The sequence below is a fragment of the Anser anser genome (assembly GCF_964211835.1).
Source record: "Anser anser genome assembly, chromosome: 10".
In the NCBI taxonomy this organism is placed as follows: domain Eukaryota; kingdom Metazoa; phylum Chordata; class Aves; order Anseriformes; family Anatidae; genus Anser; species Anser anser.
In genome coordinates this window covers 9587495-9606330 of record NC_139730.1, presented here as the reverse complement: position 1 = coordinate 9606330, position 18836 = coordinate 9587495, and the positions used below count along the sequence as shown (strand labels likewise).

The 18836-nt window shown below is 39.4% G+C and overlaps 1 protein-coding gene across 1 annotated transcript in view; it reads left to right on the top strand.

The window, feature by feature from the left end:
- The window catches only part of TMC3 (transmembrane channel like 3), a 283226-nt gene that overhangs the window by 87845 nt on the left and 176545 nt on the right, over positions 1–18836 (top strand). The gene's annotated exons all lie outside the window — the stretch shown is intronic.

The window sequence follows — 18836 nt, the reverse complement described above, 5'->3', positions numbered from 1 at the left end:
CCTATTTTTAACAGAAACTAGGGCAGTCCGTTGGATTGCCTTTCCCTGTCCCTGGACACCCTGCTGTGTTATGTTCTTCATATTTGACATTATAACACACAGCTGCGGTGCCAAACTGCAGAATATTCCCCGGGGGTTTTCATTGAAACAGATGTAACAGATGTCTGCCCACTCTGAAGAGCACAGTGGTTTCTGATAATGGTCGCACAGTAAATGACTTTTCTCCATTGTTTATTAAAGATTGCTTCAGTCAAGAGTGCCTTTTGGAGCACACTGTGTAGAAGATTCATTTGGAAATAAGTTTCAGACTGATTTGAAAAGACTCTTTGCCTCTTTCCCTCCCCACCATGTTCAATTGCATCTCAGGCTGCAAGGGTATGGCTAATGACTTAATAGTCTGGTGGGTATCCAAGAGATAATAGTATTAACTATCAAACTATCAGGCACATGCATACTGGTGTGAATGTGCTGGATGCATGTTAGCTACTGGGAATTAAAGAGCTAAAGCCACTGTCAGGATATTCATTAATCCGTGGTTTTGCTAGGAATGCTTTAAGGTGCATTTAACAGCAGCAAGGCAGACTTGAAACACGTCTAGTCCTGAAATACAGGGCTAGACCAAAGCCTTTTACTTTGCTCTGTTTAAAAGTGTTCTTGAATATCTGTCCTTACCTTTGGGGAACTGAGTGAGTGTGAGTGGCAGCTTCTATACAAGCTGAACAGGCAGATGAACTGAACCATGCTAAAGAAGAAGGAAGGAGGGTTGGCTGTGGATTTGAGGGTAGCAGAGGAAGAGGAGGAGCAAGCATTAACAGGGAGAAGAGTGAAAGACAGGAGCTGAGTGCTCTACTCAAGCAGTGATGTGTGGAACAGATGCTTGGGGCTGGAGTGAATATTTGTCTTGAAAAGAGCTGTCTGGCCTGGATGCTGAAATGCCAAATACTACCATCTACTTAGGGGATGGGAGGGCTGTACCAGACGACACTAGCTCTGTCCTGTTTGCATCCTCGCCTGCACAACCTCATCTGTTTGCATACAGCCTTTGTACTGGGATTAAATGGATCAGCAAATGGTATCAGGTTGCCCTTGCGCAGACTTGCTAAGGAGAAGCCATGCTCTTCATGGTTGATTGAACTAACAAAGAGACTTTGGTCCCACTCTTGTTCGGAAGTCTTGGTGTTTCTCTTCAGGAAATAAAACTGTGGAACAAAATAGGCAGGTGTTATTGTTTTCTATATGAGTGGGACACAACATCAGACACTTTTCTGAGTGCAAGAATGTGAAGTCACACAGTTCTCCTTGAGAACTTGCCTTGCTTGGAGACAAACTACTGTTTCTGAAAATCCCACTTGATTTACTTGCCTGAGCTAGGAAAGATTTCTTTCACAGTTACGCTGAAAATACCAATTTGTCTGTTGGGTTATGATGATACACTTGTTACTGAAGTTGTATCTGATTGTTACACAAAGACACTACTTGATTTTTAAATCAACATTTGATTTTTTTCCTCTGTCACATTTATTAATAACACTGTCTTCTAGTTGGCAAATTAATTCCAGCCATCATGTACAGTGTTATCCTAGCAAGCAGGATCACTCCATGCATATGTAATACTCTTACCATGTCAAAATTTCTTATATTTGGAAGCTGCATAGGAGTAATGACCAAACTTCCTCTACTTTTAAAAAATATTGCAGCACTTCAAGTAAATCACTTTGTGGTAGACTAGATAATCTGGGGTAGATTAATGACCCCTCCACTCCAAAAAGTTTGTGTTCATGCCTGGACATATCTTCTTTGCTTGCTTGGGTCCATGTAGTTCAGTTGAGCCCATTGGAGTGCTTGGGATTCATCTGGATCAGTTTTGCAGGATGATGTTTGAGAAGGCAGAAGCTGGTGGAGAGAACAGCCTGATTTATGCTGAGCACTGAGGAAGGGTGGCCTTTTGAACTAGGCAATGCCGTCATGATGATTGTTTGTCTTTTGGTCCTACAGCAGGTTGTACATTTTTAACGCTGTAACTAATGAATAGAAAGAAAATAAAATTTCAGCTGAAATTCCAAATCTGCTGAAGATGTCTTGGAAACTAAAAGCACTGGGAAAAGATCATTTGTAGGTTCTAGTGCAGTGACTGACCTAGCACTGACTCTGACCCTGGGAAGTAGTGTTCTCTTTATGCAGCTTCAAAGTTACCATCTTTGTTTCATCATGGCACCTTTGTGAAAATACTGTGCCCCCCACAAGATCAAAGAAATCATGCTTCATCCTTTTGCTTCCTTTAGTAGTCAATCCTGTAATTCATTATAAACCCAGTCAGAGCAAAGATTAATGTTACCACTTCATTTAGAATAGAGCTCTCTTCCTAGACCATAGCAATTGTACAAACACATTAAACGGGTCCTCCAGACAACTTATAAAACACAGTGGGTAATGTGGAGGCAGAGCTGGTTTATGAACTTGTAAAATGAAATACCCTGAAATTTGTGCTATGGGCCTACAGTTGATTACTAAGCACACTTTTATTTTTTTCTTTTGCTGCTACTTCAAGTGTTCCCAAGTATTCCCAGTATAATACAGTGAATCCTTCTGGGTTTGGGTTGTTGAAGTCACTGCAGTATTAAAAATCAGTGTCACTGCAATTTTATGACAGACATCACTAGATTGTCCAAGTTCTTCTGTAAGAGTCGCGTAGTCTTAAACTTTATGCTTACATTTATTTTTGATGGAGCTGTTGCAGCTAGTGAGTGGCTGTCCTTTCTTTACATTGAATAGCCAAGCTCAGTTCTTGGAGCAGCTATTTTTGAGAACTGGAGAACCATAAATAGGCTTTAGGACAATTGAATTTAGATTTCTGCAGATTAAGTCCAAGGACTCTCAGCAACAACTTAATGGAACAAATCTGGTTTCCTTTCAACTTCAGTGAAGACACATTCTTTCCTTGAGTCAATTGGGTCAGTATGAGGACATTATTTCATCTAATAGTGGAGTGATGATTGCACATCAATCCAATCACATTGTTAAGGTGGCAGTGGCCCAGTTAGGAATTCTGGTAAGCATAATAGATAAATAGTAATGAGAGTAAGAAGTAGAAAAAAAATCTTAAAGACAGAGGTTGCTAAAGTTGTGAATTAAGTAAAATTTCAATACTTGCATTACGAACAGCTACACTGAAATGTAAGTTTTATTTATATATTGCAAGCAGAAGGTACGGGTATCTGAGTTCTTGGTTCCATTTTGTGAATGGACGGAGTTCTGTGTGGGAGAAAACTTAATGCTAACATGCTACAGAAAAAAGTCTGTCCTGTGACCAAGAGCTTAGGTCAGAAAAGAAAACAGGGTAGTTAACTGTAATTTTTTCTCTCATCTTGGTTCAACACTGCTATTCACATCCACGTTTAATTATAGAGGGATTGGAATATACTTTGTGCTCTAAAAGAAAAATGTCGGATTTAAACCTAATTTGCAGCACATGCCATGTGCTTTAGGTTTTCTTTCGGAAATTCACACAAATGAAAAATGCTGTTACAAAGTGCAGCCTGTTTCCTGATCTTAAACGCTAATGTAGTATGCTAATCCCATCCTGCCTAAATGTGTGTTCCTAACAACCCCTCGAGGTCAGTGGTGTCATGGCGAGCACCTTTCTTCATTTCTGTCTCCAAAGATGTAGTATAGATTTATAAACTCATAGGGGAAGAAGTGACCTGTAAAGAATTACACCCTTGAAGGCGTACTGACTTATTAAAGCCATTTACCCCCCTGAAGGTATAGTTTTATTGTGAAATGCTTTTGCTTTCCAAAACTAGGACATTTTTGTCTCCTTTTAGGACTTAAAATATGTTGAATAAGAGGATTTTTTTTTGTTTATTCAATTTACCCTCATATCATTTTTAAATCTACCATTTCCATTACACACTTGATTCTACTTACAATAAGATTTTTCAAAGGAGAGCTCCAGCTAGACTGTAGCCTGTTTGGGGTGTGTTGATGAACCAGAGCCGTTTTACCCCTCCGATCCTTGGTTCCTTGTGATTCAAGAAGTGGGGTGGGGGGGAGTAGCTACAGATGGCTGTTCCTCATTAGGACATCATTTACTTTTTTTTTTTTCCTGTTTCATTGCTCTATTTTCTGGTAGGTTTTTAAGAGCTAAAGTGGAATGACATGCCTGAAGTGCTTGTGTTGAAGATGGTGAAACTTCTCTTGCATTGAAAGGAAATACTCTCCACGTAGGGTAGCCAGTGGTAACAATTGCTCAGAGTTCTGTTTTCACTTCTTAAATGTTTTTTCAAAATTATTTTGGATTTTAGTTTAATCAAATAAAATAACATGCCTTGTAAAAGTCAATAGCAGAAGACAAAGTAAAAGAGCATTATTATATATAAATATTATATTTCCCTTATAAGTATATGGAATGCTGCAGAAACCACAGCAGAGATTAATACAGGCTGCATTAAATGCTGTTTTTATGGTAACTATTGTTGGGATGTTGCAAACTAGCAAATACTCAAAGCCAGCTTCTTTGCAAGATGCAGTAAGCCTGCTGGTTTACGCAGTGGTTGCTAAAGAAAAATCTTGATCCTGCAAAACTTCAAACAAGTAAAAAGCTTTGCTCTGGCTATGGATAGGTTGATTTATTTATTTTAAGCTGGCTGTGAGGAAAATAAACCTGTGCTGGGGGAGAATAGGTTTTCTGTGTTAGTATCTTTTTGTGCAGTGAAGGTACATGTTGACTTTCCTGTTAAAACTGCTCCTTCCCTCGGGCAAATAAAAAGCTGTGTTGAGGTAGCTTATCAGGTTATGTAGTGACTTTGGCTGTTCTGTTGCAAAGTAGGATGTAGCAAACTTTTTGTCAGGTTAATAAGGAAACATACTCCTTCCTAAGAAAGTTAAGCAACTGTATGTGTCTCCTGAATGTTAGCCTCTAACTTAATAAAAAGGGTGAAAGAAGCTACAGCCAGATACAATCAGACTGTGGATGCTTTTGGCTGGCTGGCTGTCACATGTGGCTCTGTGGTACAGCCATTTACCAGTATTTTTGCTATAAGGCACTCATTTTAGTTCCTAAATTCACTGAGTTCTAACTTTCAGGGTGAACTTCTCCACAGTTGAGTTTCAGGTTTTCTTTCGTTTAAGTGATGTAGGCACATCAAAGAAAAATGGTTGGAAAAAATATAGTCCTTTATCCTTTTGAAATAAATACCTTCCAAATATTTTATTTACAAAATTAACTTTGTCATATCATTCATAAGATGTTCTTTTGACAGTCCAGAATGTAAACAAACCTACCCAAATCTGGCCAAATTTGGAGCACATCTAGAAACATCAACCTTTTTAAATCAAAATTTGGTCTTTCATTTCCTATTAAATGGAGGTTAGCACAGGTATGAGCAGTTTTGGCTTCGAAGGTGAGCATTGTGCTTACAAATACTGAGCTGGCTGGTAGTTGCTAGTTATCGTTCCTTACAGTCTCGCAGGAGCTAGAACGGGAGATTCTAACCAGAAGAACAGATGGTGTATTATTTCTTTACAAATCTCACATGATTTGCATATAATGGAGTAGGTTTCTACTTTGTATTTTCAAAATCAGTGAGACCATTGCTGTCTTTTTATGACTGTCCTTGGGAAGAATTTATATCAAATATATAACTGGATTATCAGTAAAATATATTTTTAATGGAAAAAAAAATGGTTCCTATGAATATTAAGTGGTGAGAATTACAACTTTAAACAATTAGGAAATGTTTTATAATTTAATGCTTCATTTGAGAGCACCCTCTGGAAGCATGTAGCATCTGTTTAAAACAAGCAAATATTGATGTTTGCCAGTGTGCCCTGATATTGACTTGGTGTGCCCTTGTAGGCCTCAGTTCTGACCTTACTGTCCTTTGCAAGTTGGAGCCAAATCCTGCATCTGCTGAAATCAGCGGGATTTTTTCCTGGCTCTGGCAAACCTGACATTTGGCCCATTTATTTAAGCATTCTTTGTGTAGCTTAGTGTTATTTTCTAAGCCTTTTTCTCTTTGTATGTTCCTGCTATTAATTGAAATATTTTAACGTGCTTTTGGGTGGGGTAAGAAATTGATTACTGATTAAAGTATTTCCAAGCCTATCTATAATTTAAATGTAAAGACATCATTTAAATATCTCATTGAGTTTAAATGGAAATTGTGACCAGATTCATAATGTGTTGAGTTTGTGTTATGGCACATCTCCAAAGCATCAGCTCAGTGCAAACTGCTACATCTGCATTTCATGACTTCAGGGGAATACCAAGATATTTCGATGGGGTCCAACTGCAGAGCTGTATAACAAGGCAGTGAATGCCTTCTGGTCAAACATGATTGTAGAAAATATTTGAGCAATGTGTGGCCTAGTAGAATGTCTCCCTTGCTGATGTTGCAAAGCTTTATTCAGAGAATATTTTTATATGCTTTATTTCTTCAACTTTTAGCACAATAACAGTTTTATTTAGACCTACAAGCATGTGACCAGGTAAGAAAACGAGATTAAAGGTGGAATATAGCTATTAACAGTGAAATATTTGTGTTCTGTTAACACATTGGTGCATGGGATTATCTAAATCCCAGAGCTGTTTGGAGAATGGGTGTTCAGGTACCTTAATCTTGGAATGGCGCAGAAGCATGAGGACCAGAAAGAGCAGTTGGGGGGGGGGGCGGGGGGGGGAATAAGAATTGTGGAGAGAGCTTCGTTGTGAAGCGCTAGCAAGCTCCTTTGTGAAGGTGTGGCTTGTGATTTGTCATATAGCCAAATAGCTATTGCTATGTAAATTAGAAACAGCATCCATTTCAAGCAAGGGAAGAACTCCATGGGACTATAACCATATATGTGGATTCTTGAATTTATACGGCTTTCATAGGAAACAGTCTTACAAAATATAGGTTCCCTGGAGAGAAGAGTCTTGCTTGGAGTCTGCTTGCTTTCCCTTTGTGTATTTGCTAGTAGGTCATAATCTTCCTGATCTATACAATTGCTTATGGAGAAGAGTATTGGTTTAGCTTCAGACTTGTATGGATGCAAAAACATGGCACTTTGCTACCTGTTTTATTCTGAATAGATCAGAAGTTTAAACACAGCTGCAAGACCTCATTCTCTGAGATCAGATCTTAAACCAAGGTGTGAAACCAAACACAGCCCTTACTGTGGCCTTCTAACACTTGTTCACACCATTTCTTTGCTGTTAAGTTTTTGTTGTATTGTCTTAAAATCTCCCGATGGCGCTTGTGAAGGGCAGGGTAGAGCAGCCACAAACACTTCTGCATTGCGCCGGAGCACAAGCAGCACATCCTCTGCCACAAACCTCTCTCAGGATCCAGTAGCAGTGGCTAGAGAATGGTCTTATGTTTCTGTTTCAAACAGCTAGGAGGCTGAAGGCTTCTGAGGCAGCAGTGAAGCCGGTGACTTAACTGCTGTGACAAATCAGTGGGAGGTTCATGCCTCTGTGCTGCTGGGCTCCTGTGCTCTACCTGTAGAGTTTGTGCAAGTTAAGCCTTTAGCGTATCTGTCTGAAGAGCGAGGTTCTAGCTCATGGTGAAAACAGACCTGTAATACACAAATTTGCTCTTAGTATAAACTTGCAGCATTAGATAAAAGAACACAGTGTTTCCTCCTTCCTTCCCTTCAACTGTTAGGAAGGAATTTGGATGATATTTAAAGAGTAGACAGACCTTCTGCAAATAGTGGCACTTGTTTTCCAAATTTTGAGGACCTACCAGATCACAAAACACTGCATTGCCTTTTTGTAACTCTTATCGCAGGACTGTTGTACGCTGAGATTGTTCCACTGTGACTTACTTAACAAATGATAAGCAGTATTGATAGGTAAATTTCATATCGTAAAATCAAAGATAAATTTCTTATCTCTGTAATGAGCATGTCCTTGAAACAAATGACAAGTAGGGTAGAGTTCACTGATATACTGAGGCTTAGAGTGTATCTGAAGTCTTTCCTTCTGGATCAACCATGCTTTTCAGTGTTGAGTCCTTCCATCTGAAATGGCTTTTGTACATTGCCTTGCAATGGAAGCAGGGAGCTGCAGAGGGGCTGGGAAGGGACCAAAGCTATGGATTTGATTAGGTGTTTCAGGCAACTACGACACGAGGTAAAATATGGATCAGATAACCATCTTGGCTGGGACTCAAATGCTGTTGGAATTAATTATTGGACAGGGCTTCTTTCCTTGCTGCAGGAAGGCCTGCATGTAGTCAAGGGATTGATTGGAAAGAAATGTTTTTCTGAAGTCTGTGTGTAGTTTGTGTTTTTCATTGCTCACAAAAGTTCTTCCATTTTTGGGATGCTTTGTGGAAAGCAAAGCTTGTTAAGAACCGGCTGCTGAGGGACTAGTTCCCCAGTTGTTACCATAAGGAACCTGGACTTTTGCCTTGGTCTCTTTCTGTCTTAATACACAGGGAGTAAAACATTTCTGGAGGCGGCTAGCATCTGCCACCCAGACTTAGTTTGTTTCACATTGATTTCTAATAAACTAGAAACATGAGGAGAGCAGTAAGGAGCAACGTGAGTGCCAAAACATCTCCGTTACTTTCCAACCAGCCATAGCAATTATTTGATGTGGTTTTGTCACATTGCTGGTTTGAAATGCATTTCCTCTCCAGGTACTTTATGGAAATTTCAGATTGACCTACAGGATGTTGTGACGAGCAATCTCAGTTTCACCAGTTCCTTTTAAGATACAAAGGATCTTGCTTTTTGATCTTCCATTATTTGTCCGTTACATTTGCCCTGTACATATTGCAGTTGTTAATGGACCTTGAAATTATCAAGAATGAAAATTTGACCTTCTAAGAATTATATATAGTGCTTACAAAGAAGGGGTTTGCACTTAAAAGGGTTACCCACAACCGGTAAATGAGCAGAGACGCATGGGAGGATGTTTTCCAGTGCATAACTGTGCTATCATGCCTCATTTTGTTGGATGACATGAGTTTCATTTCACTGTACTCCAAGTGCAAGTCTTTGCATTCAGACTGGGATGACTTTTGTTTCACACTAATATCTTAGTGTAGCAGATGGTGGAGATGTCAGGAAGCTGCTGAAAAGAAGCTGCTGAAAACTGCCGCGTTTATTATACCTCCTTAGCACAGAGTAGCTCATCTGTTCCTGCTGGCATTGGTCCCCAAGGGATTAGATGCAAGTGAAGATATTTAAAGTTGTGTCCTGGCCATGTTCTTGCCTGACCTGGCATGCTCTTGTCTTTGATCGTAAGGTTAGGGTTTGGTATAAGAGAGGGGTACGTGTTGGACGAATGATCTCCAAGTTGAATTTATCCCTAACAAACACAAAAGTGGGAAGAGTGAGTGCTGCTAGGCAACCTAGTCCAGTGCTACCTTTCAGTGTTCAAATGGTTATAGAGCAGGAAACCTTTGGTCAGTCCTATGAATCCTCTGCAAGAGGGCAAGGTTACGGTGGAGTCGCATTTCTGCAATATAGCACGAAGATGCTGAAAATAGTGTTAAATATGGCTCAAGAGTAAGCAGGGGAGCAATTCTGGTAGCCCAAGCTGCCCATGGTCCTAGTATTTGAGCTGTATTGTTAGAACCTAACCTAGCAAGCTGCTGCCATGAGTTTGGCTGTGTTGTATCCCTTTACACTTAAAGTTGCTTGATAAATCAAAACACAGCACTTGAAATCTGAAATTACATCATTGCTAAATGTGTGAACATAATTGTGTAATTTCTTTTGATTGCACTTCTGCAGACAGGCTTTTAGATTAGGACGGGAATGAATCTGCTTTCATCGATGATTTTTTTTTCTGAAGCTTCTATATAAAGACTATTGTTAATATTCTTACAAACCAATTAGACTGTAAAATTTGTAGAAACAAATGGACGGCAAGTATTTAGCTTAATCAATGTTAGTGTAGACTAGGAAGGAGTTAAGAGAATGTAACCAAACCACGCAGCATGGCTGAAGTTGCATCTGATGTGGAAGGAAATGGTGTAAAGAAAGTTCACCTTTCTCCTCTAGTGCCTCTGTGTGCCAGTACAGCTGGCCGGTGTCATGTGAGATCCTACACCCCTTTTCTGTGCCCAGTCCCACGGTCACTGTTGTCTGTGTGGCTCTATCTGGTGCGAACAGCTTGCCAGCAGATGAAAGCCAGTGTAGGTAAGTGTGAGGTATCTTGCATCGGAAGGAACAACTTTAAATTACTTGCACGCGTTGCTTGATGAGAAATTAACTGCTCGGGAAAAAAAAAGGAAAACACCATCTTGGCATCATTGTAGATATATCACTGAAAACATCTGCTCAGTAGAGAGCACTGGTCAAAAGAGGAAATAAATTTCTTCTCCAACCCAAATGGTCAGTGAATTCCCTGGGGCGTTGGGATGGATAGTATTTGTAGGGCCAAGTTTTTATCAGAGTATGCATGCTTGGACACAGCTCACTGACAATCTATGACATGAGCTTGCTGCTTGAAACAGTTGCTTTTCCTTTGCACTTCGGTGTCTGTTGCAAGAATAGCTCATTGTGTTACCTGACTGAAAGTCTCAAAGCTTCCATGCAGAAAAAGATGATGATGATGAAAATCCAGGATGACTTGAAAATAAACAGAAAACAATGCCCTGTCCTTAGCATGATGATAGATACAACAGCTCCTTTGTTCTTGAGACTAACCAGGTTCTCTTAGGGAAACTGAGGTACTGTACGTGGGAGTTACACCATGTGGGATTGACAAAACGCAATTTCCTTTTAGCTAGAGGTGAAACAACCAAGTATATATCGACGATTAAAAATACAAGCTTTGCTTCTTTCTTAACAGTTTGCATTTACTGATGTTTCCTATTAAGCTGAAAGTATGTGAAATGTTTTTACATGGGTTGTTTTGGGATTAATTTTATTTTCTCTACATTGCAAACAGGCTAAAACCTAGTAGGAAATCATTTGGGCTGAAACCTTTCATTTAGGAGCTTGATATAGTATAAGGATTTTTAAATATTATTGAGGAATAACAATGGAAGAGTTAAGTTTCTGATTTTGACAGCAGTGGAGGGTGCATGAAGGTAAAATAAAGTTATATGTATGTATTCTTCCTCTGGAAAAATTGCTGTCTGAGAGTGGTGCATGTCTCTAGTATTTCATTGTGTGCACAGTTCTGTAAGGAAAAGGTGGTGCTGTGTGATGACAAGTTAGCTGCCTCCTTTGAGAAAGAGATTTTAGCTGTGGGCAATGAAAATCAATCAGATGAGATCACCTTTCTCCTTCGGTTGATTGGCAGCAGTGATGAAAAGAGCTCAGGCACCAAAATCAGCTTCTGATGTTGAAAGGCTCTGAGCGCCAGGACAACCTGAAGCTATTGACACAGTTTTTGTTTTGTGTTGATTCCAGCACATCCTTGGCTATGATTATGAAAATATCAAGCAAAAATTTCAGGGGTGTCTTATAGATCCACCTGAGGGAATTTACACAAGACTAGGATTCCCTTTTCTTTGTGCAGAGCTTGCATGCTCTGGGAACTTACTTAGTCTGGGGGATGTCAGAATAGTATCCCACAAGTTTTATACCTCGCATGGAGTATTTTTCAGTGTGTGCTGGGAGAGCTCAGGTTCTGAGACCTCAACAATCCTTTTTCCCTGAAACAATATCCTGGTCCAGCAGTGATGATCTGACTAAAAATAAAAAAATATTGGAGCCACTGTTTTTATAGGGCTGCATTCAGGAGGAAAAGATGATTGCATTAAGGGATTTTTGTCTTATCACTTGGAAGGAAAAGGATGGCAATCAACACAATAATCAATAACCAACACAGTAACCACCCCTTTTGCGTTCCCTTTGGCCATGTTACTTGCTTCACACTGCTGTACCTGTGGTGTGGCCGCAGCCGGACACAGCTGCCTGGTGGGGCTGACGTGGGAGGCTCAGACCTTTCAGAGCTTCCCAAATGTTTCCCTCAAGGAAGAAATGTAAGGCTATTATGTTAAAGCACCAGTGTTGCCCTAGATAATTTACTCTCCTCTCCACCCTCACTTGCTTTTTTCAGTTTGTTCTTCTAAAGGGCCAGGAAATCTTTTTATTTATTTATTTTTGTTTTGCTTGTGTTTCTAGTAGATTGCTTTTTGGGGGAAAATATGGCTTATAACAGGCTGTTAACATCTTAGCTAAGATTCATTTGTAAAACTGTGTGAATTTTCTGAGTAACAGTATTTCACACTTCTGCATGTCAGTGATGGACGTTGTTGTGGAAAGTGTCCATGCTTTAACTGAAATCTGGGTGGAATTAATTCTCTTTCTCTATTAGAAAGAGAGAAGGGGGAAAAAAATTACTGGTGGTCCCCAGAGACATGACTGCTTACACAATGCTGACTCCTCCTCTGTATATATGCTGATAAAACATATTGTGTTATTTCTATAGTGCAGTGAATTACTTTTTTTTTTTTTTTCCCTATGTAAAGTAATTGCTGTGGTTACCTCATGAGCTTTAGGAACTCAGCAGTGGGCGGAGAAGCGCTAGTGAAACACATTGTATAATATGTTGTGAATCATACCAGGAATAAGTTTGTGAGGGTTTTGCTTCAGAATGTAAAATCAATATCTGGGCCACCCACAGGTCATCCTCTTTATGCAGTGCAGAGTTTAACAGATGCAGTAACTGCCGAACGGCTGCTTTCAGGAGAAGTTAACAGGGAATCTTTTGCAAATGACTTCAGCCAAGCTTTCCTGTGTCAGGGAGTTATCTTAGAGCTGGCTGAGGCGCTTCTGTGATTTCACTGTTTTGCAATGAGTCAGTGAGGAACTGGAGTTTAAAGTGAGTTGGAGATACTGTAAGATATCAGAGTATCTGTTATCTTTGGTTAAAATAAAAAGCAGATGTATACTTTAATCTGAATGGGTTTATTTCATATCAGGAGCATACAGGAAATAGAAACATCTTGAGTTAAAGGGATGAATGTCTTCAGCAGATTTGTCAGCTCTGAAGACTTGTGCAAAAATCTCATGTTTTGAGGTTTTCATAAAGGCTTTTGCGATTAAGTCACAGTCTGGTCCACGTAGGAGGAGGTTTCTAGGATTTATTTTATTATTTATTTTTGGAAAATGTTTTGAAGTGCTCCCTATTGCATCATCTAGCTGAATTGCTTGGTTTCAATTTTTCTCCTTTGGCTGCCCTGAGCTGAAGTTGATGGGAATGTTGTACTTGAGGTCATGCATGGAATACTTTCATAACAAAAGCTCCCAGATAATAAGGTGGTGTGATTCAGGGGAAAAAAAGTACGCCTGTTTCTGATATTGTGCTGCAGTTTGCTCAGTGAAAAGCTAGCTGTCAATTACTGTCCCCACAGGCCCCTTCAACATACTAGCAGAATTGCATAAACATATATCCTGTGGCTGGCGGCTTTTGGTAGCCCAACTAGACCCTATTCCTAGAAGAGTCTATGCCATGAAGCAGAATTTTGCTGAACAGATTTCCCATGGTCCTAATATCAGAATCATTGCTGAAGAATTGAGTTCTTAGCTAAATGTTATCCAAAAGAAAAAAAAAATCTATTGCTGTCCCCTTTTTCTTTTTGTGGTGTTAACCCCCACCCCAACTTTATAGTCTAGTTTCCATCTTAAACTGCAGTATTAGGAGAGGTGGGTGTCTGATTATTTGGGCAATTCTGGCAAAGTTCCTTTTTAACATCCCCAAAGGCCACGTAGAGTAATATGAATGTTTTAACAAGTCAATGGATGACTTCCCTGCATGATAAATGCCCATTGGGCAACTAGAATGATTTAACATGACTAAATCTCTTTTGTCAATGAGTACTTTCTGTTACATTACCTGAACAGTCTGGTGCAGTGGCCATAATTGGTTTAGATGTAAAAGTGCACAGTCATCGACAAAACTGGCTGCCCAAGATTTTCAGAGAAATCTATTTGTATAATGTGAAAGAAAAATGATCCTCGCCATCTGGCCTCTACAGGTAGCCAGTTTGAACACAGGCGGAATTGGATAGTGCATCATCAAATACTTTTTATTTTATTTTTGTTTTCTAAGTTAAGATTGATAGAGCTGCAAAACGTTGGCCAGAAGATTATCCCATATCTCATTCTAATGTCAAAAAGCAATGTGATACAGTCAAGTATATTATACATGTCAGGCCAATGCTATTTAGTGGTTCCTCTGATCATCGGATGATGTTAAGGCTCAATGATTTAAGCCAAAGGGGAATGATAAATCTTCACTTCTTTTTTAATTAAGTGCAAGCCATACTACTGTCGCCATGACTGTGGTTTTGAGTCTTTTCCTGCCTCTCCAAATTAACAAAATGCCCTCAAATAGCCATGTAGCTAAAGAGTAATCAGCTGTCTTTACTGACGTCAGTGAGTGGATTTTTATTCCTGACCTGGAATGAATTACAGGGGTATACATTTGGTCACCAAAGATGACCTTTAGTGAAGCTGCTGAAACACCTGGTGGTAGGAAACAGAACTGAGCATAGGAATAGAAATTATTCTCACAAGTTATCCAAATTGTAGATACTAAGCAAGAGAATGGAAGTGTGGCTTAGAGTGAAGAATTTGACTACTTAAATCCAATAAACCAGGACATCCAAACAAGCCCTTCAAGAGACAGTGTGTTTAACCACAGCTTAGAGGTGTAGCATGTAGCTAAAGAACTGACGTTAAAACTTGTGCTGTGGATAAACTAGACAGGCACCATTCATAGCATTAAAGAAATCATCTTAGTTTCTTTCATTTTAAAGAAGGCATTGCAGGGACACGACTAACCTGCTTACCTGCAGGTGTTATGTCAGGCAGTGTTCTCACACAGATGTATTTGGGCAGTAGCCCTGTGCATCAGGGTGCCCCTAACAAGGGTGGTGCAAAAAGCCTGTTCCTCTCTGAGCTGTCACAAGCTTCAGACTTTGCTAGATACACCTAGAATTGACTGGGCATAGCTCTGGCTCAAATGTGTGATTAAAAGATTCGTCAGAAATGGGCTGGTTGATTGCCTGACAGGTGAGCTAATATTTATTACAGGATTTGGTTTTAGATTTTTCTGGATGTGATTCATTTCCAGCCATTAAGACATTTTTCAGTGCTGCATTATGTGCATCCTAAATGAAATATCGATCACTTTAATGTCAATTGTTTTACTTTTTTATAAATGACTTAACTTATGCAAAGGTTTACTTTTTGGAAGAGGACGTAGTAGGAGAAGTGGTATTTCACAGCAGGTGCCCTCTATTTGAACTCTAGGATGGCTGTGGGTGGCTGGTTACACTCGGCTCTTCAAGCTTCCTTGTACCTTAATGCATGTCTATATATAACGCTGGTGATCTGTGAATAGGCGTGCACAGAGAAGCCAGGAATAGATAAACTTGGATATTTATTTACACGCTTTCAAGAACAAAAATAGTGATTACCACTTTGCTTTCATAAAGGTGATTACTTTGTAGATGAACCAAATGTTAACCTGTAATTACACAGAGCAGCACAGCGTGATGTTTCCACTTATTTCAAAAATCTGGGAAGAATGTTCTGCATAAATTCAAATGCTTGTTCTTTGATTTAGAGATGTTCCTTTTAACTTAATTTTGTAAGGTTTTAAATAAATATATTAAATTTAGCGCAGCCATTACTATCTTGAAACAACCTTATTTTTATAGTGTATTTCTTTTAATTGCAGGCTAGATAGAAGATCAAATTAAGCTCTTGCTGAAGCTTTTAAATTTGGTTCTGAACAATTATTTTTTGAAGAGACTGTACTTTTATGACAAGGATTGTGGTCCAGGTTGATAAGAGGGGAGAAAAAATCAATTTAGACCTTCACATACTTGAAATCGTTAAATTGGTCTTACTGTATTAAAAGAACAATTAATTTATGGCAGCCAGTATTATGTAATTGCATTGGAAGGAAAAAAAATGCAGTGTAATAATGATGATAGATTTATCAAGTTACATGGTTGGAACTTATTACCTTGAGTGACATTAATTTTGTATTCAGTTAAAAGACTGTAGTTAATAATAATAATAATAGAGTATCCAAGGATCAGGATTTGAACTGATAGATCCCTCTATTCACTTTAGCTCTCTATATTGCAAATAAGAATTTGGCATTGATGTAGCAATGAAAAAAGTCTTAACCGAAGCTCATTTTTATTCTTCAAATAAAATTTGAATAGGTCTTTAAGTACTTTTTGTCTCCTCTTGGCACACTTTGTACTGGTACCTAAAAGCAAGCTTTAGTCAGAACTATTTATATGTAATTCTGTGGTTAATGCACCAAACATTCTTGAAAAGTATATTACTGTCTGTAAAATGTTTCTAGCTCCGTGGAAAGCAGAGCAATTAGTACCTAAGAGAGATTCTCTTTTAGCTTTTCCCTTTTCAGAGAACATTAACCATGGCAGGTTAAAGACTGATGTTTACTTCATGCTCTTACAGGAAAGCTTTACTTTTTCCATTGGTAGCCTATATATCACCAGGCACTCGCAGCTTATTGCATCCCAAATCTAGGGTTTATGTATGTATTGCATCCCAAATCTAGGGTTTACAGTATGTTCTAAGCCATTTTTGAAAGGTTAGATTGAAAAAACAGTAATATGCCAGAATTTCTCAACAGAAATGGTCAATTGTAAATCCAAAGATTCTCTAGGATTTTGGTGGTGGTTTTTGCAGTTCTTGCTGAGACAGCTTTAAAGAAACATGAGTAGAAAATTCAGTGGGTAAACTGATGATAAGCGTCTCTGAAATTGACTAATATGGGGTTTGGTGAGGAATTAAACAATTGTCACATATGTGAAACAAGTAGCTTTAAGTTACTGTTGGATGCTGCTGTGTTAGTGGCCTGACTGACACCATACCAGCCTCCATCACTGGTGATGACGGGGGGGGGGAGGGGAGAAAACAAAATTCTTTAACTTACTTAGCTTTCATTTTTTGTGAAACCACAGATGCATTGCCAAACTTGCCAGTCTTGCTAATTTAACTATGAGAAGAGCTTAAAAAAAAATAAATAAAAATAAAGCTACCCTGGAGCCCTGGGTACCCCACTGCTGTGCCAGGCTGTGCACATGAAGACTGTTTTTTTTTTTGTGGTGCCATCAGAGATGCTCATAACTGCATTGGTATTGCCAGGATCTGTCTACTCACTTATCCAGGCATTACAATAACTATGCAGTTTCAAGTGAATTAAAACCAAAATTAATCAGCAAAATGCCTGCTTCTTCCTCTGTTCTTTCAACATGGCAGAAAATACAGTGGGATTGTGCTACAAATTGGGATAGTTGCTCTAATTTTTCAATGAACTTGGTATCAAAAATGTAATCCTTTTAATACATTAGATCCATTGACTGGAAAACTAGATCTGCATGGCTTAATCTGTCATGCCAAAGGTAACAGCAGCACACCAGCTGTAGTGCGCCTGCTGCACAAGTGTCCCCACCTTCAGGGTTAGTAAAATATTTGTTTCACTTGAAATGATCTGTGTTAATTTAATCAAAGGCTTCCAAATTCCCTTTACTTGGTTCTGTAAAAGTAGGTGTTGTGTCTCCTGGGGCTAATATGAAATTGTTACATCCTGATTTGTGGTAGTCTTGCAGTTTGAAGACCAATTAAATATCCAGCTATGGCAATGGTGAATGAGGTGATCTTAAAACCTTTGGTTACAGATGAACAGGATAAGTAGATTCAGCTTAACACCATTCATATTCAAGCACTAGCATGACTTGAAGAAATCTGGAAGATCCGATTTGGCTCAACAAGTGCAATTGCCATTTCAGGGCCCTGAGGTCCTTGTGGGGTATGATTCTGCCTGGCACGGCCACAGTGAGGTCTGAGCTGTTACGCAGGCATGTAGACCTGGGCCAACAACCTGCCTGAGGCCTTTCCTAGCTGCTTATGCTTTCTCAGGGCACCAGACAAAATCAAAGGTAAAATGAATTCTTATGCATGCGTCCCTTCCAGGAAAAGGGAACGCAATATGCACACAGGCTTTCTGCTGAGCCCAGTCCCTTGGTGTAGTGCTGATGGTTGTTTTAAGTGCATGAAAAAACCTATGTTGAAACAATTGCCATTTCTAATCCTTCCTCTCCTCCCTCTTATCAATTTACTTCAAAAAGTAGGTGACAAAAGCTAAAGTGAAGGTGTGAGTTTCTCTTTTTGTTCTGACAGTGGTGAGAATCGTGGCCCAACCTAACGCTCCCTTGAGGATGGCAACGTCCAAGTTGCAGCCAGCTGCCGAGAGCGTGGTTTCCTGTGGTTGTGGGTGTTGGCCTCTGGCTGGTGGCTGACCCCACAGAGTCACAGGAGGGGCCCACCTTTCAGAGGGCTGAGAACAACCCTCAAGAAGACTTCAAAGATTAGGACTGAAACTTTGGGTTTGATTTGTGTTAAAAGGAGAACTTTCAGCATAGTGCCTGGAGCCCTGAATGATATGTTCCTGGTGACCTGCTGTGAATCTATAGCATGATATAGCCAATAGTACAATAGAGGCGTAACAAAGCCTCGCTATGTTGAATAGGAAAATCAGATGTGGAATGCTACACTGCCTTAAGTTTGTTTAAAATCAAAAAGTGGTTTATTGTCTCAAAAGTTACCCAAGAGGAGGAAGTCCAAGAGTAAAAGTTGGTGGTGGTATTTAAATTAAAAGGGGGAAGGGAGAAGGTTATGATTGATTTGTGAATGCTGTCTCTGGTGTGAGGTTTCTGATGAGAGAATTCTTTTCAAAGATGCTAACTAGCCCTAAGCAAGGGATTCAGTAGAAAGGAACAGATAAATATATACATATATATATAAATATCCTATTGCCTGTTTAACTAGATTCCCAGATAATGCTCGTAAGTAGCAGGAGATGCCTTGTTATAACTGTTTTTGAGCTCTTT